Source organism: Cavia porcellus, unplaced genomic scaffold (genome assembly GCF_034190915.1).
Source record: "Cavia porcellus strain 051 isolate PalLab524CR breed Dunkin Hartley unplaced genomic scaffold, mCavPor4.1 scaffold_18, whole genome shotgun sequence".
Taxonomy (NCBI): domain Eukaryota; kingdom Metazoa; phylum Chordata; class Mammalia; order Rodentia; family Caviidae; genus Cavia; species Cavia porcellus.
Window position 1 is genome coordinate 55,353,955 of NW_026947501.1, and position 26,083 is coordinate 55,380,037.

Sequence of the window (26,083 nt, forward strand, 5' to 3'; positions counted from 1 at the left end):
AGGAGTTGCTTTGCCTTGGTGCTCTCGAATCCAAGTTTACCAACAGGTTCATTTAATTATGGTAAAATTCAAGTAACAGTAGTGGAACCCTCACAATCAAGATTTAGAATGTCTATCCCCCCCCCAAATTCCTTAGGCCGATTCCTAGTCTACCTCTCTAGCCTCCCTTAGCAGCTATGGCTCCACTTCTTTCTGTGTCGTTTCTCTTCCCAGAAGGTCATACAAAGGGAATCACACAGGACACGTACTTTCAAGTGTGGCTTCTCTCACTGGGCATGGTGTGTTTTATCCCTGACGGGTATTACTTGGATGTCCACTTCCCAGATGAGGACATTTGAGATTGTTTTCAGTTTGAGTCTATCAGGAGAGAAGTGATATGAACATTTGTGTACAAGTCCTTGGGTAGATGAATGTCTTTGCTTTTCTTATTTATAAGTACTTGGAAGTGAACTCAGCAAGTCATAGCCTAAGTGTGATCTTGTAAGATACTACCAAAAACCGGCTGTGCTGGCACATGTCTATAATCCCAGAATTCTGGGAGACTTGTGCAAAAAGATCCAAAGTTACAGCCCATCCTGGGAAACTTAGTGAGATCCTGCCTCAAAATACAAATAAATAAGAAGACACGGGCGAGTAACTCCGTGCAAGGGCCCTGAGTTCAGTCCTCAGTCCTGTATTGAGAAAAAGAAAGGAGAGAGGGAGAGAAACAGAGAGACAGAGACAGAGACAGAGACAGAGACAGAGAGACAGAGACAGAGAGACAGAGACAGAGACAGAGAGACAGAGACAGAGACAGAGACAGAGAGACAGAGACAGAGAGACAGAGACAGAGACAGAGAGACAGAGACAGAGACAGAGAGACAGAGACAGAGAGACAGAGACAGAGACAGAGAGACAGAGACAGAGATAGAGACAGAGACAGAGAGCTATCACAATGTTTTCCCAAAGTGCACATCATTCTGCTTTCCCACCAGAGCTGTAATTACTCCACATCCTCGTCAGCACGTCGTGCTGTCAGGACTGGTTGGCCGGTTGTGATTTTTCGGAGTTGTTTTGTGGGGTTTTAAGAAACCATTCTACTATACAGTATGTGCAAGGGTCTTAATTTGCATTTCCTTACTGACTATGACATCGGGCATCTCCTCAAGTTGTTATTTGCCACCTGTACCCCGTGCTTGATGAAGTAACAGCTCGAGTGTTTTTGCCCATTTCTGAAGTCAGGTTGGTATGTTTTCTTTTTTCAGAGTTGCAAGAGCTCTATGTATGTTCTGGATACAACTCTTTATCAGATATCTGCTGAGCAAATATTTTCTTCCAGTTTGTGGCTTGACTTTTCATTACTTAGCTGTGCTTTTCAAAGGGCAGATGTTTTTCATTTTGATAAAATCCAACTTTACCAACTTCCTTTATAGTTCACGCTTTCAGTGTGTGAAGAAAACTTTGTCTCGCCCAAGGTCACAATTATTTTCTCTTATTTTCTTTCAAAGTTTGCAGTTTTAGTTTTTATCTTTAGGTTCACGATTGCTATGTATTCATTGTTGTGTATGCTGACAGATATGTGGCAATATATAGGTGATGGTCAGGTATAGGTGGCGATACATATAAACGAATGTCCCATTGACCTATATGTCTGTCTTTTCACCAATGCTACACTGGACTGATTACTACAGCTTCACACTAAGTCTTAAAATGAGGCCCCATATGTCTTCTAATTGCTTTGGTTGGTCTAATTCTTTTGCCTTTGCAAGTAGTTTTGAATTAGCTCATCAATTTCTATACAAAAGACTACTGGGATTTTATTTTGAGTTGTGTTTACTCTCTACATCAATTTGACTTGAGTAGCTCAGTCTTTTGGAAGGAAAGGGTCATTTCTGCAGGGAGGTATTATTATTAAACACAGACTATCTCCTTCCAGACCCACCTGCACAGACATTAAGGCTCTACGAAATGGCCTTAGTTCTAGGTCACATGCTGACATGCATGGGCCTGTATGGAGGAATTCAATTCACCTTCCCAGCCTGCAGCCAGAGATGGGAAGAAGCATGGAGTCAGGCTCTGACCTGAGAAGTACCCTGAGCTCTAAAACAAAGGGATGTAGCTCCTTGACAAATCATCAAAAAGGAGGTGACATCCAGGAGCAACTGTAGAGCAAGAAGGATCTCACTGATGCAGAGAGGTGTCGAGAAGTTAATTTTTCAAAGGAAATAGCAAGGTCAAGGGGTAAAGGAGTCAGAAAGTTTTGTGCTAGTTAAGGATGAGCTCTAGAATTCAATGAGCTAAGAGTCAGAATTCCGTTCTCCAGGCATGGAAGTGTCTGGAGGCTTTTGCACAGACAGGCATGAACAATTCCATCTTCCAGAAAGATCTTCCTGTTGCCAGGCAAAGGATCCCCCTGGAGACCATCCTGTGGGTGTAATGACAGGTACGTAAGGAGCAGGGTTGAGAAAGGACCATAAGATCAGAATAGAAGGTCCCTAGAGTATAAGGCCACCAACCGGATAGGAGACAAACAATGACAGGAAGACACATCTATCTACTTCTCTTCTACCCTGGACTCTGAAGAGCACCCACTGCTCTCCAGGCACACCCTCAGCTCCATGCTCAGCTCTGCCAGGAGAGGCCGACAGCACACCCTCCAGCCCTCAGGGATTTCCTCATAGAACCAGAGGACTTAGACACTTTGCACAGCCTGCCCATTGTGTAAAGGTTATCTAAAAGATCCACTCTGCCAAAAGATAGCTTTGCTTTAAAGGTTATATGACTGCAGCCCGGTAATTTCTTGGCAACTCTGCATAAATCTGGTCAGAGTCTCACTGTGAAGTTTGAAAAGGAGACAAATGGAACAGTTGGCCAGAAAGCCCTAGTGACAGAAACAACTATTCCCTGGAAGGGGAAAAAAGGGCAGAAAGGCATTTTTGTTTATTTTTACAAAATTTGGAAAACAACAGGCTCCCCAGCTGATTCCACAAGATCAAACCAACTCCAAATGGGAGTTGTTAGGTGTTTGCCATGGCTTGAAGTCAAAACCTGATCACCCTGTTTCTTGTCTTTTCGTTGCTTTCATATTTCGGGATGACAATTCCATTTGTTCCGTGATGCTGCCCGTCCATTCGATGAGCTTTCTGATTCATCGGCAAACTTCAAACTCTGCTTCTAATCTAAATCAGACCACAAAAGCGCACCATCCCTTCACGTCTTGCTAGGCCATCTGGGCTCATTCAGCACAAAAGCACAAACGGTCTTGAAGTGACCACTTAATCACAGGTCTGCATGTGCATTGCAAGGGATGCCACAACAACCCACGTCAGGGGTTTCCAAACTGCACAGAAACTTCCCACTCCTCTGGGATTAATCATGTGCAAGGTCCCAAATTCTCCCTTCCCCCTACAGTCTCTGGGGGGATGCAACCGCTTTTCAGGAGTTAGCACCAGCAACTCCAATATTGGCTTAAAGTACAGCCTCAGTGGATACTGAATTTGGTCTTTCTCAGGGTCTATGAAAAACCAATAAAAGAAAAGTTATAGGAAAGAAATTTTTTAGTCCCTGTCTAAAAAGCATACTCCTGTAGACTCCCATTTAATTAGAATGGAACAAAATAGGAAATTTACTCTGTTGTTCCTTGAATAAAGACAACCAATGAAACAGGCAAATAAAATCATTCTCTCGCAGCTGGTTCACAGAGAGCTTTTCTCAGAAATGTGTACCTATGTGGCACGTGCAGAAATTCCACGCTGCTGGTTTGTGTGGGCTTTCCAGAGACTGAGAATGGAGCGCTACAGTGCCGACCTCCGGGCCTGTTTTACCCACCAGGAGGGAGGGGTCCTCTTCAGGCTGCTGCCTCCATCAGGCAGGAAGAACAGATAAACTTTTTCAATCTTAGAGAAAAAGAAAAAAAAAAACGAAACAAAACACCCACACAGTAGGGAAATTGTTCCCCGCTGCGTGGGTGGTGGAGCCCCAAGACCTGTTATCTGCAAAGGGCACTTCTGGGGGTTACCCAGCTGTCACCACTATGTGGATTCCACCTGAAAACCTCAAGCCAAATAGTGGGGAATGAGAACCAAGAGACAATTTTCCACTCTGCAAAAATGACTTGACTTTACAAAAATAATGAAAACCCTGTGATCATACACGGCACTTGGACACGACCTGTTGCTGAATTCACTGTGGAGCACAGTAGATGCGTCTCTTGCTGGGTAGGTTCATACTGCCTGGATATGAGCGTGGCATCTCCACTTCCTCACCCCTCAGCATCCTGTCACATGGAGTCTCACACTCACACACATGCAATCCTGGGTCATGCAGATGAATGCAATCACTCATCTGGCAGAAGTGAGAGGTGTCTGTACAGAGGAGGAGAGGAGGAAGCTCCTGGTGGGAGATGTATTCAGGGGACACTCCTAAGCCTGGGCACTGTCCACCTCAAGAGGGAACAAATCAATAAGAGCAAGAGCAACACTGCCTACACATCAAAACAGAACCAAGAACATTTGGGGCATCGAGCCCCTCTGGGCCACGTGAGCGCGCCCTCCTGCTCAGGCCAACCCTGTCCCCCACTTCACTGTGTCTCCAGCACATTGAGAGATGCTGCCTTGCTCACCATGACTTCTTTCCCTCATCACCTTCTTTAAGACCCCAGCACCATTCTTCTGTGAAACTGAGCCCATGCTCCCTGCACTCTTTCTAGAACCATCTTTGCCTCCTCCTTTTACTTCACCCCAACCCTCTATCTCTTAAGTAGGTCCATTGGGGTTTTCTCCATCATTGTTCTTGGCCCTAGCCCTTCTGTTAGAAGCTTTGGAAACAGATCTGATGATTATATCACAAATTCCAAGTCATTCTTCAACAGCATCTTCACACATGCACAAGTAAGACCCAGGAAGCCCTCAACTCAGTATCCAGGTTCTCAGTAAAAGTGACAAAGAGATGGAAATCACTTCTCAGTACCAACCGTGAGTCTGTAAAGTGACCCAGAACTGTGTAAACACAAGGTACAACCCCATTTTTAAGAAGTTATTGCAAGGAAAACACTGTGGACCTTTCAAAAACTTAAACTTAAGAATTATTATATTATTTAGCAATTCCACTTGTCAGTATATGGCCAAAAGGAGTAAGAGTAGGATTCAAGATATGAACACCCATGTGGGTAGCAGCAGTACTCAGAGCAGGTGAACAACAGAAGCCAACATGAGTGTTCAGTGATGGATGAGTAGATAAGCAAAGTATCATAGATACAGGCAATATTAGTCCTAAAGAAGAAGGAACTCCTGCTGCATGCTACCGCACAGATAAATCTTAAGGATCTTAGGCTAAGCAAAATGAGCTAGTCACAAATACTAGATGAATCATCATGAAGCACCTAGAATGGTCAGCTTCATAAAAACAGAAGTAGAACGTGGTTTCCAGAAGCTAGAAGAAGGAAAAAGAAGATTTACGGCGTAAAGAGTCCAGGGTGAGAGTTTAGCATGATGAAGAAGTAAGTGCTGGAGATAAATACAGTTGACTCACAATAAAGTGAATGTATTTACTGAAATAGACACTTAAAAATGGTTAAAACAGTGCTGTGGCTTGAAGATATCCCTTCCAAAATTCAGACACTGAGACCTACTAGCCAACAGTCTTAAGACGTGAGCTCACAAGACTTCTCCCTCATGAATGAAATGAAGGCTTTATAAAAAAGGCTTCAGACTTCTGCCTTGTTGAGGGAAATGTGAACTAGTACAACCACAGTGGAAATCAGTAGACGATGCCTCAAAAAACTAAAGGTAGAAATTCCCTTTGACCCTGCCATACCTCTCCTGGGTATCTTTCTGAAAGACTTAAAATCATGTTACACTAATAAATGTATGCTCAGATTTAAAGCAGCACAACTCACAGTGTCTAATCTTGGAAGCAGTCTGCATGCCCATCAACAGAATAAAGAAAACGTGGCAATATATTCATGATGGAGTACTATTCAACCACAAAGAAAGGTAAATTTGAGTCATTTGGAGGAAAATGAGTGGGTCTTGAACCATAACACTAAGTGAAATAAATCAGACAAAGAAGGTTAAACATCGCCTGGTTTCTCTTATGTAAGAAACCCAAAATATAACCAACCTAAAGAGCAAAGTGAAGGAGAAATGGCAGGAGACAAGGAGGCAGACCCTGTGAAAATGAGGATGGGACCTGGAGAGGCAGGTAGACAGGAAGGGAGGGGGTCAAGGAAGACACTAAAGATGATCCAGGTGCAACTCCCAAAACAGAATGTAATTATTAGGTATCACAAATATATGCCAATAAAAATATTCCATCTTGAGAAGAGCATATAAAAAATAAAAGAGGGTTCAGGTCGTGTTGGATCAGTTTGTCCTTCTGTCTCTTCACGTGAGATCACAGCCTGCTCTGCCCACACCTGTGCAGAGAGCACAGCCACGGTGCTCCATCCTGGTCACAAAGAGCAGCTTTGACCAAGTTCAGCCTTCCAGGGCCTTGGAAGGGAACTCTGCAGCCTCTGCAGAATCAAGTTATGTTCTTTATAAATTTACCTTGCCTATAGCATTTTGCGATAGCAGTATAAACAGATGAAGACAAATGATCAGTTTCATGTCGGCTGTGTTGTGCCAAACATAAAGTAATCAACAAAGGAAAGGAAGTTCAAACTAGTCCACTAATTAGGTTTTTAAAGAAGGGACTCACCCAGAAGCTCACATCCTCCATTTCCCTCCTTCTGGATAAAGGAAGAGGTGACAGGCTTGGGAGCAGGAGAGGCACAAGACCCACCACCAGGCAACATGGTGGCCTGTGGGCTTCAAGAGGTCCGTTCCTCCAGTGTCCGCTGACTTCAGGATAAGTGGTAACTTAGTGATATTAGGGACCTGGGGGAACCACAACAACGTCTATAAATAGCCCTGTAAGTTAGCAGTTCCTAAGCTCCAAACTCTGAAACAAAAAATTTACCTCCCATCACCACTTGCTTTGTATAGCGTCCACATTTGGCACAGTTGGATTCTGAGACAACTGTCCTCTTAACTGTGTCCATAAAATTGCCAATGCCTTGAAAGTCACACCGTCGTCAGCACAGGCCTCCTGGCAGCTGCCTTGAACTCAGAGGCCTCTGCCTTTATTATATGTTCTTGCAGTGACCTTTATGGTAGGTATTTCTGGATAAGAAGTGAGAGAGGGGGAAGGGAATTGGCTCAAGACAAATTGGAGAGCAGATTGCAGAGCCTAAGGCTAGAGAGACAGGTCACATGTCCCAAACCACTGAGAGAGGAGGTAGACACAGAGAAGAGGCTGAAAAACCCAGGTGACACTGACCCCTTTGTCAGCCACTTTGTCAGTTCAACTGGCTTCTCAACAAAGGACCAAGAAGAAATGCCTTGGACCACAGAGACCAAAGCCCACACCAGGGGCAAATCTGAGGCTCGGAACTGAAATTTCTCCTGTGTTCCACGTCTCAAGCCTGAGGTCTAAAGGGGCCTCATGCTAAGTGTGGCAGTGCCCATCAGGCCATGGCAGGCACCCCACAATTTTCCCTTCATCACAATAGAAGGCTATGCTCAGCTCCGGGGGACCATCTCGCAGGGTGTCCACCTGCCCACCCTGCCTCTTGGCCACTGTTGCCTGACCACGCTTCTTCAGCAGCCTGGCTCCTTTGGGGAACCAACCACCGGGGAAAACTGATGACGGTCCAGGCAAAGAGCTTCCTTCCAAAATTGACCACCACGCCACGGCGGGTGTGGCTTGGTCACTGCCCATTGAAAAGTGGAAAGATATTTTCCTTTCTTGAGTGAAGGTCATGCTGAGCCCAGAGAAGAGTTTCCAACCTCAGAGATGGTGTTGGTGGCAGCACAGAAAGATGCTGAGCATCACCCACGGCCTCTGGGAAGGTAGTCAGAGTCCTCTCCACACACACTGGCCCGGTGGTGCAGAGCACAGGGGCAAAGTCCTCACAACCACGGTCCCTGCCAGGTCGGCCCCACCCTGCCATCTTACTGATTAGAAGGACCCACAGTTGGGTAAAAGACATTCGTCCTGACGAAGGAGTCAACTGAAAGCTACATACAGAGGTACAAGTTCTGCCTCTCTGCCGAGCCACAGGAAAGTAACCCCCACCATGCCAGGAAAGGATTCATGTTTGTTCTGCACTGGAGCATGAGCTTAGCTTTGCTAGAGAACAGGGACCTTCGGATCCTGTCTACAAACAAGCTGCTGCCTTCCTCCATGAGCAAGACCCATGAAAGATGTCAAAATCTCTCTTTCTCTGTCTGTCTCTCTCTCTCTGTCTCTCACTCTTTCTAACACACACCATCCCATTCCAGAGTAGTCCATATTTGCAACATTTAGAAAAACAGGCTTTCGCTGGAAGAACACTCCCAACCCCTGGCCCAAACACAGCACCAGTATCCTAGGGCCCGCTCAGCTTTAGGTTGAGGGCCCAGTGCCCACATCACGCCTGCCAAGAGTACAGTATGTAGCAGACTGGCTGTGCCAACGGACCACCATGTCTCTGCAGGTCACCATCCTCCTGCATGTGCACACATTCAGGACTCACAGGACTCGCCTGCTTACAAACAATGGTTGGACTTCCAGGCTCCCTTAAACCATGGTGGCCTGGCATTTGAGAAAATGACAGAAGAGGAAGGTCACCCCCACCCTCCCTGAAGCAGATCATAAAACTGTCATTGGAGAGATGCCTTCCTAATACCCAGAACATCCTACTCTCTGAAGACACTGGAGCACAGGGAAGGAGCAGGCACAAAAGCCAAGCTAAGGCCCCACAGTTATGACCACTCAGTTATACCCACTTCACCCAGGCATTTTTCACTGTGGGTTTCCATGGCTTTACGAAGGCCCCTGTGTCTTGGGGAACTTATGCTAAATACAGTGGTATTCATGGACTTCTTCAGCAGGTTGCAGCAGTGTCCAAGATGTCACTTTTTCATCCCATGCACACGTGCAGATGGGGTTCAAATCCCCTCCTGCCCTGTCTCTGCGCATGGGTACACAGCTTCCCAGCAGCTTTCCAGGTCGCAGGGATTGTCCATGGTGCCCAGCTCACATTGAAATGGAAACCATACCTCCTACTTATTGCAGGCATTTTCAGGAGACAACACTGTGTTGAAATTGGGTAACTCTGTGCTATGTATGGGAACCCCAAGCCTTTCCCCCAAGCATGGCACTGCAGGGGCCAGGGGTGCCATTTGTGTAAGGACGGGGACACTGCTTACCATCCCTCTACTGGGGCTGACTTTCACTTGAATGAACTCAACATCATTGGCTGCGTGCAGACTGAAAAGGTGGGCTCTGTAAACAAGCATTGCAGGGTAGGAGGACACAGGAGGTACAAGAAAAGAGGTATTTTTCCCTTAGCATGCAATTGAGAGCGAGTAGAAATCCCATAGCAAAACAAAAATAGGGATTTTGTCAGTCAGATGCACTAAGCCAGAAAGAAGAGGCAGGGGAAAGGCTTCACAAACACGCCTGGCTGGCCCCGTCTCCCACACAGCACATTTCAGTTCTTCCTCTTGGGCAGAGTACACTACACCCAGAAGCCACATCTGCAGCTTTCCTGCAGAGCTTCCCATTTTTGTGATTCAACAGAAATGTTCTATCTACCACATTTTCATGTAAAATAATTTTTCCCTCCAGAGAGTAACTTGCTTTCACAAATTAAGCAAATAGGACAATTTCATCTGTGCCACCAAAAGTAAACTCAGCAGCCACAAACTCAAAAGCCTCAGGACAAACCAAAAGCTCCAGCCCAAGAAGTATATGTCTTTAAAAAAAAAAAAAGACATAATGTTTTACCTGTGGCTTAAGCAAATGGTTATCGTCAACCCAAGCTGTAATCAAAAAGAGAAAGAAGCACAAATTAAACAATGTCAAGAACATGCTGAATGCACAAGAACATTAACTTAATATGGTCAATTATTTTTAAATGTTTCCTAAAGTACCTAGCTACTAACGCTTCATAAATAACACACTTAATGATAGATGTTTAGTTTCAACTCAACTCTACTTGTTAAAGAGCACTGTATGTTGGGAGGGTCTTAAGGAGGCCTAAGCTATTTCACTGTGGATGAGACAGGACACGTCCTTCATGGGAAAGGACTTCCAGAATGGAGCTATTTCAGCTCTGAGGGAACAGCAGAAGGTTGGAGCATCAAGGTGTAGCTGATTCCAAGGTTTGGCATTAGGACAGCAAAGCCCTGAGTGGGGTGCCCTCGCCTCTCCCTACCCCAGGAGCTAAGCCTCCACATCAAGTGGAGCCCAGGTCACTGAGATGGACTACGTGGACCAACAGCTCACAGCCAGCAAGTCTAAGCTCCAGGACACCAGAGAAACACAGCCTAACATTCAGATATAACATCAAGATATCATGCACACAACTGCTGGGCCCAGCAGCAGCTGGACAGTGAGGTGACGCTGTGATTTCCTTTTTCTCTGCAGCTCTCAAGCATAGGTAGGGTCAAACTATAAGGCCCAGCCTCGGCTGTTCACACAAGGTCAGTTGGGGCTTACAAAAGCCTCAGGCCAGCTGAGTCCAGACACACTGTAATGTGTGATGCTCTCAGAGCCTCGATTTTCCCAACTGTACAATGAGCAAAATCATTATTTTCTTCCAGGAGTAATGTAAAGATAAAGCACTGTTTCTATTTCTATATGTTTATGCTTACAAACAGGAAAAACTCTATAAATATGAGCTACCATTGCAATCACCAAATATAGGCAATATCCCATTTATAAAGATGTTAGTGCCTTCCAAAAATTAATTATCCAGTTTGTTTTTAGAACGGTGATAATGTTTCACCAGCCAGGCATGGTGGCACATGACTGTAATACCAGCCACTCAGGAGCCTGAGGCAGGAGGACTGTGAGTTCATCACCTAAAAACTCATCATCTCAAAAGCAATGATCAGTGCCCAACTTACACATCTGTGTCAGGCTCATGAGTTGGCATGGGCCTAATGATTCCGTAACTCACTTAGAAACTCACAGCGGTTAAGCACCTAAGCACCACCTGTGTCATTGCTATGCAAATGTCTCAGGTACACCTCAAGATCCCCAGGCTCACTTGTGATTTCCTTAATACTGTATCCCTCCACGGGCTGCAGAGTGGAAAACGACATTTGTGGGCAGTCCTGGATGATGCAAGATGGCAGGAAGGACCTCGGGCAGTGGGAGGGTGGGAAATCAGGGAAGAAGCTTGAGTGAGAACCATGCAAAGTGAGGCAGCGGTGATGGGAAAGCATGGTGCCTCTGTCCAGCAGGACACAACGCAGAGCCCTAAATATTATTCTAATAACTCCGATCGAGAAGTCACTGTCACTGAAGGCATCCGAAATACAGAACCAATGTCTTCGAGCCACCAGAAACCCAGGAAAGTCAGCCTCAGTTTATGAAAAGAAGATGTCAAAGTGCAGGAATAAAATGTAAAAGAAATCAAGTTGATTTCACATCTCAACTGCATTTATTCAATTATCTGTCTCAGCTAAACTGGCCCTGTATTATTTACATTGTGACTTACACACATGCAGGAGAGAAAGACACCTCAGGGACGGTCAAGAACGTAAAGAACAAGAAGGAAATTGCTTTGGGAAAAAAATAAAAGCAGAAACTGTAGCCAAGAAGGTCAGGATGGGCAATCTACAGATTTCACACGCTGGGTCACTTTACATTTCCTGGGGTTAAAAAGTTCTGGCTTACAGTTTGGCTAATTATAAGATAATTTTACCAACTGAATATTTTGATAAGCTTTGGAGTACAGTTTAATTGTTGGCTTTTCCACAGTTGAAAGATAAGCTCTCGCTGGAGTAGGGAGAGGAAATGGAGGTGGGAGGGGCAGAACCAAGAAAAGCAGAAAAAATTCAGTGGCAGCTGTGCTGCTTAAAAAGGGTAGAAGATAAATCTTTTGCAAAGGTGAATTTCGATGAAGTGTTTTTATTCCCCTTTCCTCAGCTTCTGAATCAAATGGGTTTTATTAGCAGTTTTAAAAGAATACATTATTATGGAAGAAAGCATGAATCGTGACACCTCTAGGAGGCAGGAATGCTTGTACTAAAGGCTGGGTCAGCCCCAGGTCCCTGCAGGCCTCTATGGGAACAAGCCATGCTAGGGGCCAAGACAATGGGTCATGCAAAGGCCCTGGGGAACCAACTTATGGGGTGGGCAGTAACAGTACATTTCACATTCTGGAAACATGGTTGAGATGCCACACAAAATGCATTGGATCCAATTGGGCAGCTCTGAAAAAGGGCTCAAATAATGTAGGAAAGGGCTTGCGGGTCTTGCTTTGAATCCCCACCCCCAGTTCAGAATAAGCTATTGAAGCAAAATTGGCTAATTAGCTACGTGCAGAGGATCTTTATGCTGGCTCCACCTAATTCCTGTGGAGAAAGTGAGAAGGGCAGCATCGCTGAGCTTTGTGTATCTTTGCATACACCTGACAAAGGCCACCACATCCCCTGCTCAGAGATGAACCAGCGGACTTTCTTTCCCTGGCTTAGGAACTGCATCTGCCAACCCTGTCCCTCATCCAGTTCAGACACATGAGCAACACACAAGTACCTCAAGTGAGCCTCGTACACATGCACACACAGGTACACACCTCCTCCCACTTAGGCACACTTATGCACGTGTACATAGTACACACTCTGCTGATACGCACAGTACACTTACAAGATACTCACATCCATGCTCCGGCGTGCACACTCTTGTTATACATATATGTGTGTGCACATGCATGTGATTGCACACATGCTCATGTGTACCCATTGGCATGAGCCATCACTTGTGCACCTGTGTATACATACCCACACTCAGAAAGATACGCATCTGCATCCCTATCCATGCGCATGGATACACTCTGGCATTCAGAGAGGCCCACAGCCCCTCAACCAAGGGAGGCCTCAGACAATTGACCTCTTTGTTGCTGGTCTCAGCAGGGACCCAGAAGGGAGAGGGGAGGGAGGCCTGCGGGTTGGCCCCCTGACCTCAGCCCAGCCGGGCTGAGGCCCAGGGGCTCAGAGGTCAGTGGGAATTTTGTGCTGCCCTCCCTGGGGACTGTCCCCTCAGGACATACTGTAAGTATTGCCAGAACGCACTTAACAAACTCTCCTTTGGAGCACTTGTTTTTTAGATTTACACAATTTGTTAGCGACCAAATTAAATCACACTTTAATGGCAAGGAAAGAGTAATTTTGCATTTTTAAAATCTCCACCAGCTACAAAAACTTTTTCGTGCTGCTTCAGCCTGAAAATGCTCCCTTTTTGGAACAGCTAACTGAGGCAGCTGTTTTGTATCAAGTCTGAGGGTTTTCCGTGTGACCCGAGGAGCTCAGACAGCAGGCAGCCCTTCCTGCATGAAAGGGAAATCTGAGAATGATTTGCCATAAAACACCCAGAAGTGCTCCAGCTGTAGCCAGATACGCCCTATAAAGCACCACGCAGACGGCACGGAGCTTGTAAAATAATAATAATAATTTTTAAAAACACATTATAAATTTTTTAAAGAAAGAAATGGTTTCAGCTATCATAGAAGGAGGCTGGGAAATTCCCTTCCCTTCCGTGTCCATGGATTACCACGAAGCGCCTCTTCCCAAAGGTGCACCTGACCACACAGTCCTGTGTAGCTGAGATCTTTACACATATGCCGTGCTTTGTTTTTAAAATGCATGTTCTTTCCTCTCCCTTTCTCTCTCCCTCTCTTACACACACACACACACACACACACACACACACACACACACACACAGAGCTACTAGGGACAAATGAGCAGGAACACTCAGCAGTAAATGCCAACCTCAAAGGGCCCCATTGGTAAGTGGTGCTCCAAGCCTCAGTCCAGGACTTTTCTAGACCAGGATCAGCACACTCCGGTCCCCAAGCCCCTGACCAGGAGCCAGGCCCTTTCATGGGGGCAGCCACCATCCAACCATCCAGCCACAGGGCCTGGACACTAGTTTTCCTGATTTCTCAAGAACAGCTGGAAACTAAGGGATTTATTATGAAAACACCCATGTTTTAAGCTAATCTGAATATTTTTCAAACACAGTGTGAGCCAAACAAAACACATCAGTGGGACTTGGCCAAAGGGGCCATGGATCTACAGCCTCCCTTGACATGTTTCCCCGCAACCAAGCCTTCCTGAGGGTGTTCAGAGCTTCGACACTGGTGACAAATCTGCAAAGAGCCCGCATATTATTTGTGAGGTTTCCCACCCTTGCCTACACTAATGCGCAACTTTCTCTTTACCCTTGCCCCCTAAGCACCAGGGCCTGCATAGTGTAACATTACAAAATAAGCTCAAGACCAAATTGTTCCTTGCTTTCTTCTGTGTCTTGTAAGTTGTTTCTAGCCACGCCTTCCCATGAGCAAGGGTCCACCATGGGGAACAGGAAGAGACTCAGCAAGAAGTCAAAACACACCTTCTGGGGGCTGGGGAGTTACTACAGTGGCATAAGCACCTGCCTTGCAAGCAGGTGGTCGTGAGTTCAATCCCTGGTACGATAAAAAGTTAAACACACACACACACACACACACACACACACACTCACACACCTTCTGGTATGCAGGGGGCATCCCCGACACCCCATAAGCAACTGGCTGAGTTAGAGGAACTCAGGGTGAGATGACAGTAACTGAGGTAAAGGACTAGCTTGCCTAGCTTGACTAGCTGGTTTGATTGACTTTGCCGCCCTGGGGCTGGTCCAGGCTTCTATTTGGAGGATGGCAGTGTGCATTGTGGGAACTGTGGGGGATTTGCTTCTGTCTTGTTTTTGAAATGCAATGTTTTGTTCTGTTTTACTCTTTTGTGTTATTCCTGTATCTAGTAACCTGAGCAACTATTTTGAAGATAACAATATGCAGTGTAACAACCATTGCTAAATTCCTATCACCTTGTTTTAAAACCTATAGCTATTGTTGTTTTGTTGTTGTTGTCATCATTTTGCTTTTGTAGTTGTTGATTTTTAGTTTGTTTGCTTAATTTTCCTGTTTTTTTCCTTTTTTATCTTTGAAATAAAATTTTAAAATTTTTTTAAAAATACATTGTTTCTTCCTCCTTTCATAGAAAATATGGAAAAAGGTCATAAAAGGGAGAAGAGGCACGATGTGGGCAGGATATCGACCAAAGAGAGCCATGGCGTGGCGAGGCTGTCACTCACAGGGCCAGGGCACACACACAGTGCCGTCCACACAGAGCCACAGTACAGGAACATTCTCAAGCTGGCAGAGCCGCTGCATGAAGAAAACATCTCACCGACAGCTGTGGCATGGACAGACGCTCAAACAAAGCCATCACAAGAACAGAGTTCCATAAACCGCCACGATGGGAGCAGAATTTCACACAGAACCACACTATAGCTATAAAGTCCCATAAACAGAGCCACAACAGGCAGAATCTCCCACAGACAGAGCTACAGATTTCCATGCAACACGGCCACGACAGGTTAGCAGCAAGGATGGGTGAGCAGAGAGAAAGCAAGCCAAAAAATAGATTCCTTTAACCGCTCCTCAGCTCTCTTGGGTTCTTTCAGCTGGAAAGCAGACCCGTAGGGCCTCCCACAGTGCTACCTGGGGCTGGTGTTCCCCACATCTCGTCCCAGCCTTCACTGACCTTCTGTGCCCAACTCTCAAACCCCACCACTCTCCAGGACTCACTGCTCCTGCACCACAGGCGTCTTCCCCTCCTCCCCGGGCTGTCTTCACCCTCGCTGCTTCCTTTGACAAGCTAATTACACAGAGCTAAGAGATGTTCGTGGTCAGGATCATCAGCTTCGTGGTCAAGTCCCCTGATGTTTACTGCCTCTGTTTCCTCATGGGAAAATGAGGATTAAGTTCCCTGCTTGACGAGGCTGATTGGGGGAATTCAGGCCTCCAACGTGAGGACTAACAGTCTCCGCATCCCCAGGGAACTCACGAGACATGCAAACCCTTAGGTTCCCATTCCCGACCCACTGAATCAGAAACGTGGGTGTGTTAGTCATCCAGGGGCCAAGTTTGAGAAGTACTGACGAGATCATGTATGGGAACAACTCGGTGACATGCTTGGCTTTGGCAAAGCTGTTGTGCTGTTGTGTTGTCAGTTGCTGCGATCGTGGTGATACTGATACCACAGGTCAAAGTGAAATATCTTGCATTTCTGCTCCTCTAAATGGCATTTCAGGGTCCGCCATTCAACTTTAAGGATTGCAGTTACTGGAGCAAGGCCCACTCGCATGCCCGGAGGAGACTCAGTGGGGAGAGGAGCCCTCACTGCTGGCGACAATGACACGACCGGCTTCGAAGAGGCTAGCACAGATCCCCCTCCCTTCTGCCATTTCCTCTAAAAAAGGAAAATGACAGCAAGACAAGCAGAAGGAAGAAAAACAGCAACACTTCTGGTTACTGCGAGTTCATTTCATGATGTTACTCTTCCTTGAACCCTTGAAATTAAAGTTGTAGAAAGTTAAAGAAATGCAAGGAAAAGCCGCACTTCAGATGAGGAAACCCACTCTTCAGATTTTTCAGAAACCTAGTAATTTATATTTGAACCTTCCCAAGTCACTGTGAATAGTCAATGGAAAGGAGCACAGAACTAACAGTGAAATCTGGGTGGTAGCTGTGTGGCCAGCCTAGGAAAACAGACTGCTTTTAAGTTTGGGTTCCTGTCCTCAGGTCTTGGTTGGGTCAAGATGGCAGTTAGCACTCTCAGCCTCAAAGCAGGCAGGTGGAGCCTGCCTCATGCTCATGGGGTGCAGTGGTGACAAGGGGCAGCATTACTTGTGTCATTTTCAGTCACTTGGAGCCTGAAACTCCCGAAGTGGATTCTAGTGACACCAAAATGGGCTGACACTGCAAACCCAGCTGGGGCCAGAGGGTGTAAAGAGTTTACCAGATTAAAAAATTATGAACGATGTAAAGGAAAAGTCACCAAACAAGGAAATTAGATAAGTATTAAACCTGTGGGGAAATAACCTCAGGCAACAAAAAGAAAACTCAAAGTGGACATTTAACAGGGAGACAGTATGAGTTGGTGACCACCTTGTGGCGAGAGTTCCCCCAAGAGCCTACTTAATTAGAGCCCCATCTGGCACTTCCTAGTCATGTGACCTGGGCAAACTCATCGATCTGTGCCTCGGTTTCCTCTTCTAACTTGCAGACTGCAATTGTCCCTCACTCGAGGGCTCACTGACAGGGACAAGACAAGCATGCGAAGTGTCCAGCACAGCATAAACACTTGATATAGTTAGTCATTGTGGATATTTACAGGAATCTAATGTAGAAAAGTCAGCCGAGCAGCAGTAAACACAGGCAGGTAAAAGGAGCCCTGTCCTACACTACCGCTGGTATCACAGCTTGGCACAGCTCTTTGGGAAAACAACTTGGCCAAGTGTATTAAGGAGTCGTGATCCCATCAACACCTTCAGACCCTAAGGAAATAATCTCAAAGAAGGGGGGGGACCTCCAAATACACACGCTAACACCCTTTATCAGAAGGTAAATTTACAATAATGGACATGTCTACTAATAATGGGAAAATAGTTAAGTTAATAAAACTCTATATTTTGTTGCCTTTGTAAATTATACTTGAGAAGATTGTATAGCAAGATGAGCAGCACGCGTAGGATGTGACAAAAAAGGCAGGACATGCTATGAGAATTTCCACATTGAGGTTACGACCACATAAAAGGCAAAGCATGTGAGACCCCTCCCCATCCTCCTAGCTCACCCACCAGCTCTCTCTAGGGTCTGCCAAGGTCTCCAGCTGAGTTGCTCCAGACCTTGTCCCTCCCCATCAGCCCAACTGCTTACTCCTTGAAAGTGTCACCTCCCCGCACAGGAAGTGCAGCAGGCCCTCCTAAGGGCTGCTTCCTCCCACTGAAAACCCAGAGCGCATCTCAATGAAGCCCTCAGAAAACCCTTCTGGGACCCTCTGTAGCCATAAGGTGGTCTGGTTTTTGCTCCTACCGCCCCATCCCTCTCACTACCCCCAGCACACCACATCGCCCCCAGATCCAAGAGGCAGGGTATTGCTCCATTCCCTTTCACAGGTTCATTTCCTGGCCCACCCTCCTGCACTAGCCTTTCCTTTCTTTCACCTTTAAACTCCTATTCGGCCTATAAACTCCCTAGAGACCATGGCACCAAGGAGGCTTGCATGCCCAAGCCCGGCTTTCTTCTGCCTTTCTTCCGGCTATGTCTGCACAGCAGATCCAGCTGTGGCATCTGCGAGCCAACCTCTTCCTTCTACCGCGAAAACTCTTGGAGAATGGATGTTCACCACCCACCCAACGTCTAGTCTGCTGCCAGACCTAGAGCAGGCACTCCGTGAGCACTTGTTGAAATTAGTGGCTTTGCAACTGTCATTGCTTCTGTCTAACGTAGTTATAAAGTTTTCTGTGCACACAAAGTCACACACAGTCTGTATCTGCCCCCTGTAACTCAGGCTGCCGACTGCACAGCCATCCTTCAGGCCTCTGGATTCTGTGCAACCCCATGGCAGCTTCCTCAGCATAGGGAAGAACTGTACACCAAAGATCTCAATTTCCCAACAAAAGGAAAAAAAAAATGTCAGAGGAAAAAAAAGCAAGACAACACGCCAAAATCTCAGGAGAAAGCCTGAATCTCTTCAGGCTTGGAGCTGACATCCAGGGGGCCACTGTGTAGCTACAGTTCCCTGGTCACCAATATCAAAGATGTAAGAGCTGTGCGTCTCCGTGGATAGCAGCTAACTGCTGGCGAATCTGAAGTACCTGGTACAGAATCTGAGAGCAGGCAGGGAACTCGGTTGCCACACCTGTGGGCAGTGTCCAGTGAGTTTAGTCTGCGGTCAGATATGGTGACAAGTGCCGCAGAGGTATTACTCCATCTAAATCTATCCACACCTCTTGGAAGGAAGTATGATTGTCATCGTTTTATGGGTGGGAAGATGGGTATGGGAGTGTGGAATGAGCCAGGGAGAAAGTTGTCTTAGCAAGACAAAATACCAGGGGATCTTTAGGGGTAAAGTCTTGATTATAACACTGAACATTGAGAAGACCAATTACCAGCCCAATTATTTAAATACAGGATGGCCAAAAATCACATATTTTTCATTAATTTTTATAATGGGAAATATAAAAACTAAAATTTTATCAAATTTATTCAACGATTTTTCCACGTATGTTATATTTGAAAACATTCAATACACAAGGTGACATTACAAGCTGGACAGCAGAATCTAGTGTCTACCCAAATTCTTTTTGCATCGCTGTCTTTCATTCAGGAGCACACTTCATGCTATTGTGTTGGCCTTTTAATTTCAATAAAATGTCTAGCCACGAGAGACAGTAGTGAAGACATCAGGGATGGCTTCCTGGCTGGGGCTTCCCTACCCCATATGTTTCAGTGTCTGGTCTGCTGGGCTTAATCTAAACTGTAAATTTACTTGTTAAGCCCCTTGTTTTTCTTTTGCGGCAATTTGGGGCTGCCCTCCTGTTCCCAAACTCCCATTTTGTTTTTTGGATTTTTATTATTTGGGTTTTTTTTTAAAGAGAAAAAAGTGCAGAAGAACTAGAAAGTAAATAGCAAACAAACAACAGCAACAAAAGCCAAACAATGACAATGACGACAACACCAAAATAGTGATAAAAGATTTCAAAATGATAGGAATTTAACAGTGGTTGTTATAGTACTGCTATCTTTGAAATAGTTGCTAGGCTTACCAGATACAGGCATGCAAAACTGATCAAACACTATGATTTCCCTTTGAACAGTGTCTTTCCTTTTCACTATATCAATAGTAATTTTTGGATCTTACTTTCAGTTTCTTACCCTAGCAAGACGTTACAGTGTTTTCACAGGTGAGTCTGATTTATTCACTTAAGAGCATTGTCTCCAGTTATATCCATTTACGTATAAAAGCCTCAAGTTTGTCCTTTGTAGCTGAGTACTACTTCATTGTATAAAAATAACACATCTTTTTTATCCATTCCTCAGTTGGTGGACATTTGGTTGTTTCCAAGATCTGGCTATTACAAATTGTGCTGCTATAAACATGGGTGCACATATATTGATATGCTGTGATGTTTTCAATTCTTCTGGGAAAATATCCAGAAGGGGAATAGTTGGGTCGAATGGGACCTCTAATCCTAGTTTTTTGAGGAATCTCCACATTGCTCTCCACTGTGGTTGCACCAGTCTGCATCTCATCAACAATGTAGAAGGGTTCCTCTTTTCCCCACAGCCTCTCCAGCATTTGTTAGTCATTGGTTTCTTGACATTAACCATTCTTTCTAATGAGATGGTTTCTTAGAGTTGTTTTAATTTGCATTTCTTGAATGACCAGTGATATTAAATTTTTTTGAATATATTTATTTGCCCTCTGTATTTCTTCACCTAAGAACTGTGTATTCATCTCAGATGCCCATTTTTCGATTGGGTCTTTGAATTTGGGGAGTCTGATTTTTTTCAATTCTTTATACATTCCAAATAAAGTCATTAGTCAGAGTGACAGTTGGCAAAATACTTTTCCCAATCCATGGGTTTTCTTTTCACTCTGTTAATGATTTCTTTGGATGTGCAAAAAATTTTTAAAGGATGGGATCCCATTTGTTGATTCTTTGAAGTATTTCCTGTGCAATTTGGTTTTGCTCGTGAACTCTCTGCCTATCCCTTTGTCTTCTAGTAAATTGAATATATTTTTGTCTCAATATTTAAAACAGGTCCATTTGTATTGTGAAACAATGTCACTGAGTTCTGGAGAAGTATAAAAATTATGATAAGAGTTTTTAGATGTAGCACAAGATTACAGGTTATTTTTTTCACAAGTAAACATGAATTAGTAAAAGAAAATAACCAGAACTTATTATTAAATTTCACTAGAAATGAACATCAAAGGCGAATATAACTTCTAAATAAAAAAGTATGCAAAAATAGTTGAAACAAAACAAATAAGCAAACAAATCTCCTGCAAATGAGAACCGACCAGTTAAAATAACAGTTTCATATGGCTTGGAATAGTCAGTATGGAAACAAACTCCCCAGCCTGCCAGAGAGATGCTAAGTGGTTAACCATGGAGACAACAGACAGATGCTGGAGGTGTGTGAACCAAGGCAATGATGCTTCTGGAAAGTTAATCTTGGCCTCTGCACAGGATAAACTAGAGGTGAAAAAGGCAGAGAGAGAAATCTTCCTGTCCAAAGATGCCTTCCATGCTTTGCTGATAACTAATGAGTTTGGAAACAGACAATGAAATAAAATCCCTCAGCCCTTGGCTTGAATTGCTTTGGCTGTCACTGTCCCTCAGCACCAGACACTGAGCACAGGGTAGCTCTGTGCACCCCTCATCATTCACCACCTCCTGCCTGCCCTCCTGCCACTGGGGATACCCACAAACACAGCCCAGGCCCCCAGTCAACCACAGAAGGAGGCAGAAATCACATGACTCTCAGAGAATGTTTCAATTTACAGAATTCCAAGGAAAACATCTACTGGGGTTGGGGACTCAAGACGTTTATCTACCAAGGCATAGACTATACAGGATCCAGGGACATTTGAGAAAGCCTTTCTATAAAGGCAAAACTTTGCAAACATAAAGTTCCTCCAGGAGGGACTCTTTATAGTAAACTGTGATTACACTGAGGATATTGTCTAATTTGGAAAGACCTCTAAGAAATAGTGTTTGGTGGAAGGCAAAGAAAAAAGAAACAGGCAGAAGTCTACTTTGGGCATTAGCAATGTGAGCTCAAGCCCACCCCACCACCGCCATTAAACACTATAAACTCTGAGCAAGTTACCAAAAAATCGACTACTGAGGATCCAGAGGAATAGAAACAAGCACACAAGCTGGGATCAGAGGAATCAGTACTGGAAGCAGCAACTGGCACTAAGTAAGTTTCGTGATTTTGTTGTTATTGTTGCTGTTTTTCCCCTGAAAGCAGGCCACAGCTGAAGCCTAACAGAGCATGGGTAGGTAAAACACGGTGAAAAAAACTATGGTCTTTCTGGTTGCAGGAACAAGGAAAATAAGCCAAAATAACCATGATCGCTACAGCTTGAAGAGGAATCTCAGAGAGGAAAATGAAAAGGGGATCCCCTGATTCTGAACATGAACTCTGGGCGAGTCCCTGCCTGACCACTAAACCGTCCTGCATGGGACAAACTCAAAGCAGGGCAGGAAGCCTTAAAGAACTGAACCAACACTTGAACCCACAGAAGACCAGACAAAGTTCAAGGTCAGTCTGAGTGTGGGTTAACTGCCTGCCAACATAAACCATCAATTTTCTTCAGAAAAATATGACGTCGCTCAGGTTCCAAAACGTAACAATCACAATTTCCAGCACGTAACTCCAAATTATTCATTTACAAAATGTGATCTCTTTAGAAAATGTGATCTATTCCAAAAAGAAAAGACAATCAATAAATGCTTACGATAAGAGGATCTAGATGTTAGATAAGATGGTCTAGATGACTTCAAAGTACATGTTACTACCATACTCTTTGAGATCAGAGAAAATGTGATGTAATTTTAAAAGGACAGGGAATCTCAGCAGGGAAATGGAAGGCAAAAACAGGAAACAAGAAAAAATTTAGAATGGAAAAGTAGAATATCCACAAGTAAAATTTCACCAGACAAGTTATTAGCTGAACACAGATAACAAAGAAAAAGTGAGCTTGAAGATAGGTAAGTATATATCATCTGAAAGGGGGAGAATAAAGACATTAAAAGTGAATGTCGGGGCTGGAGGTTTAGCTCAGCGGCATAAGTGCCTGTGTTGCAAGCAGGCAGTCATGAGTTTGATCCCCGGTACCGATAAAAAGGAAAAAGACAAAAAAAAAAGTGAATGTCAAAGAAGATAAAAAGAGTCTGTATTAGAAGATTCGATATTGTTAACATATTTTTGGTTTGGTTGGTTTTGCTTTTTGTCTTTCAAGCAAGTCTCACTCCGTAGTTCTGTAGCTAAGCTTAAGCTCATGACTCCTCACCTCTGCCTCCTGAGTAACGGGTATTACAGGTGAGTCACTAAGATATCTATCAGTGGGATCCCAAAGCAATCAAGTTATTGTTTGGGCATAATAACTGATTCTAAAGTTATAAGGAAGACAACACATCTAGAATAGCCAAAACAATACTGAATGACAGCAAAAGGAAAGGATTCACACTATCTTATTTCAAGATTATTCTATCAACACAGTATAAATACTTAGGTCACTAACACAGAAGAAGAACCCAAAAATAGCCCCACACAAATATACACAACTGAGTTTTGGCAAAGATACAAAAGAAACCCCACCAAGACGTAATAGACTTTCTGATAAATGTTGCATACATCCCCACAGACACAATCACACAAACACGCACCAAGAGAGTACACCAAGGCCTTATATTTTAGACAAAATTAAAACAGACACAAACCTAAATGTAAAATAAAAAATAAAAAATTACTAGAAAACATAGGAGAAAAACCTGCAAAACCTTAGATTTGCAATGAGTTTTTAGGTATGTACCCAAAACGCAATCCATGGAAGAAAAGTAACTAAATACATTAAAAATTTTTAAGACAAGGTCTTCGCAATTCAGATTAGTCTTGAACTTGCTTATGTAGTCAAGGGTGGCTTCAAACTCATGGTGATCCTCCTGCCTCTGCCTCCCAAGTGCTCGAATTACAGGCATGTGCCACAATGCCCAGCTAAAATACATTAAATTTTATTAGAGTTTTGAACATTTCTCTGTGAAAGATATTGTTATGAGAACAAAAAACACACACTGGTAGAAAATCTTTGCAAAGTACCTATGTGCTAAAGGATTGGTAACCAAAATATACAAAGAACTCTTAGAACACAACAGTAACAACACAAAAAACTCCATTTTAAAATGGGTTAAAAAAAAACTGAGCAGTCACCAAAGAAAATATACAGAAGGCAAATAAACATATGAGAAGTTGTTCAGTATTATTTGTCATCAGTGACACATAAATTAAAATAACAAGATACTACTGCACACCTATTAGACCTCAGAAGGTCAGAATACTCTGAACAACAGAAACTGTCTTGCTAAGTGCTCATGGAAATGCAAAATGGTAGAGTTACTTTGGAAGACAGTCTGGCAGTTTCTTATGAATACTATTTTATGTACATTATCAAAATGAACTCAAAAATTATGTTTACAGAAAAATATGCACATCAATGCTTATGGTTTTATTCATAAATACTAAAAACTGGAAGCAACCAAGAAGTTCCTCAGTGGGTGAATGGAGAAACAAATTATAGCCTATCACTGTAGAATAGTACTCAGCAAAGAAAAAGGAGGAGGAGGAGGAGGAGAGTGTGCTTCCAGCACTGGGTATTATCTGGGGCTGGCGAAACTATTTTGTATGCTTCTGCACTTGACAAATGCATGAGAGACTGCAACTGTCAAAGTCCATAGAACTTTACAGCACAATGAGTGAAAATTAATGTATACAATTTTTAAAAATGGAATGGAATCCGTAGTGACAAAAGAACTTAATTGTGTTACAAATGCCTAAAGCAATCTCGCTGCACAGGTAGGAGATAAAGGAGCTGATGGAAGTAACTGTGAAGTTGGATATAGACCATCAGACCAAAGGCAGAGGGACCTGGACCTAAGCACCATGCTGCGGATGAGGGCCATGAGTTCACACTTCCATAGCGAGCACTTGTGCGCACTACAGCTCAACAGCAAAGTAAGCAGAGAGCACCCAGAGAGCAGATGGATAGCGCCAGGGTCCTCCCTGCGGTAGCAGGTTATGGAAAAGCAAGGTGAGAGGTCTAGAATGATCCATGTGGTAATGGATCAGAGTTCAGACAGTATGTGAATTCATGGTTAGTACGACAGATACACAAATGCATAAAAAGGCATGCATGTGTACACACCCACTTTAGTAACCACACATACATAAAAAGGCATGCGTGTGTACACACCCACGTTAGTAACCACACATACGTTTCCTTGCTCTGTTAGCTGAGAAAGCCTAGAACTAGCAACATCCCAATAGCAAAGAAAACAGCTGGCACCCAAATTTCAGTTTCTCAAAGAGTTCTACAAGAAAGAAACCAAGGCTCCATGGCAAAATGATTGACTCTAGGACTGGGGCGGGGAAGAGACAAGATGAGCCTGGAGCACCTTGTAGTCCCAGAAAGTAAGAACTGCAGGCACACCACACACGTACACACACACACACACACACACACACACACGTATACACACACACAAGTATACACACACACACACACACACACACACACACACACACACAGATCTCCATCAAAGACAAACAAGAGCCAACTGAAAGAGTTCCTAACAGCCAAAGCTGAAACAATTTATGCAACAAAATATATGTAGTATTAGACCATAATCCAAGACAAATTAGATGTCCATGAGCATATATGGATATTAAGAAGTGATTAAATAAATAAATGAAAGTGAAGGAATAAATTTTCCACACCAAAGAATTTCAAATAATTTTTATAGCTACTCCACCTAAAGTGCAATTCCCAGATTTAATTATGGGCTTCTCCTACTAAGGGGAGTGGGGGGGGGGAGTAATTTGGACAAAACTTGACAAATACTACCTTAGCTCTGTAAGTCAGTGATGTGGGCAGTAAAGAGGTGGACAGGGCACACGCTCAGCCTCAAAGTGTTTGACGATGCCACACACCCTCCGCAAAGGCAATGTTGGTAGAATGCTACATATGGCAGGCAGTCTAGCCCCTCCATGGAGTCCAGGAAAGTCTGTTGAAGGCTCCATCCTCAAGTCACAGACATCTTAACTCTTCTTAGAACACTAATGTCTAGAGGGTGAGGGATTTAGCTCAGCAGTTGAAGTGCTTGCCTGGTAGACATGAGGGCATGAGTTTGATCCCCAATACCACACACACACACACACACACACACACACACACACAAAAGGAGTAGAAACTATCCTACATGGGTAAGAAAGACAAGAGGGAAAGATCTTGAATGGCACCTCAAAAGAGATCTCGTTGGTGTATGTCACTCACTTACACCCTTTCAACAGCAGGGCAACGTGATGTGGAACCGAGGAAAGGTGTGACCTCCCATGCCACATGGCCATGCGGCCACAGGTGCTGCGAGCCAGCTTCAGTGCACTGCCC

General features: G+C 44.2%; 1 long non-coding RNA gene across 4 annotated transcripts in view; it reads right to left on the reverse strand.

The window, feature by feature from the left end:
- The window catches only part of LOC134471368 (uncharacterized), a 200,337-nt gene that overhangs the window by 114,527 nt on the left and 59,727 nt on the right, over window positions 1-26,083 (reverse strand). Inside the window, exons 1-2 of one of the 4 annotated variants that reach the window (XR_010040804.1) lie at window positions 9,793-9,934; window positions 6,679-6,857 (exon numbers count right to left, since the gene is read on the reverse strand). The exons of the other annotated variants lie outside the window; for them this stretch is intronic. This is a non-coding gene — a long non-coding RNA (uncharacterized LOC134471368). Of the gene's footprint in view, window positions 1-6,678; window positions 6,858-9,792; window positions 9,935-26,083 lie in introns of those variants that run through there. 4 annotated transcript variants of the gene reach the window in all.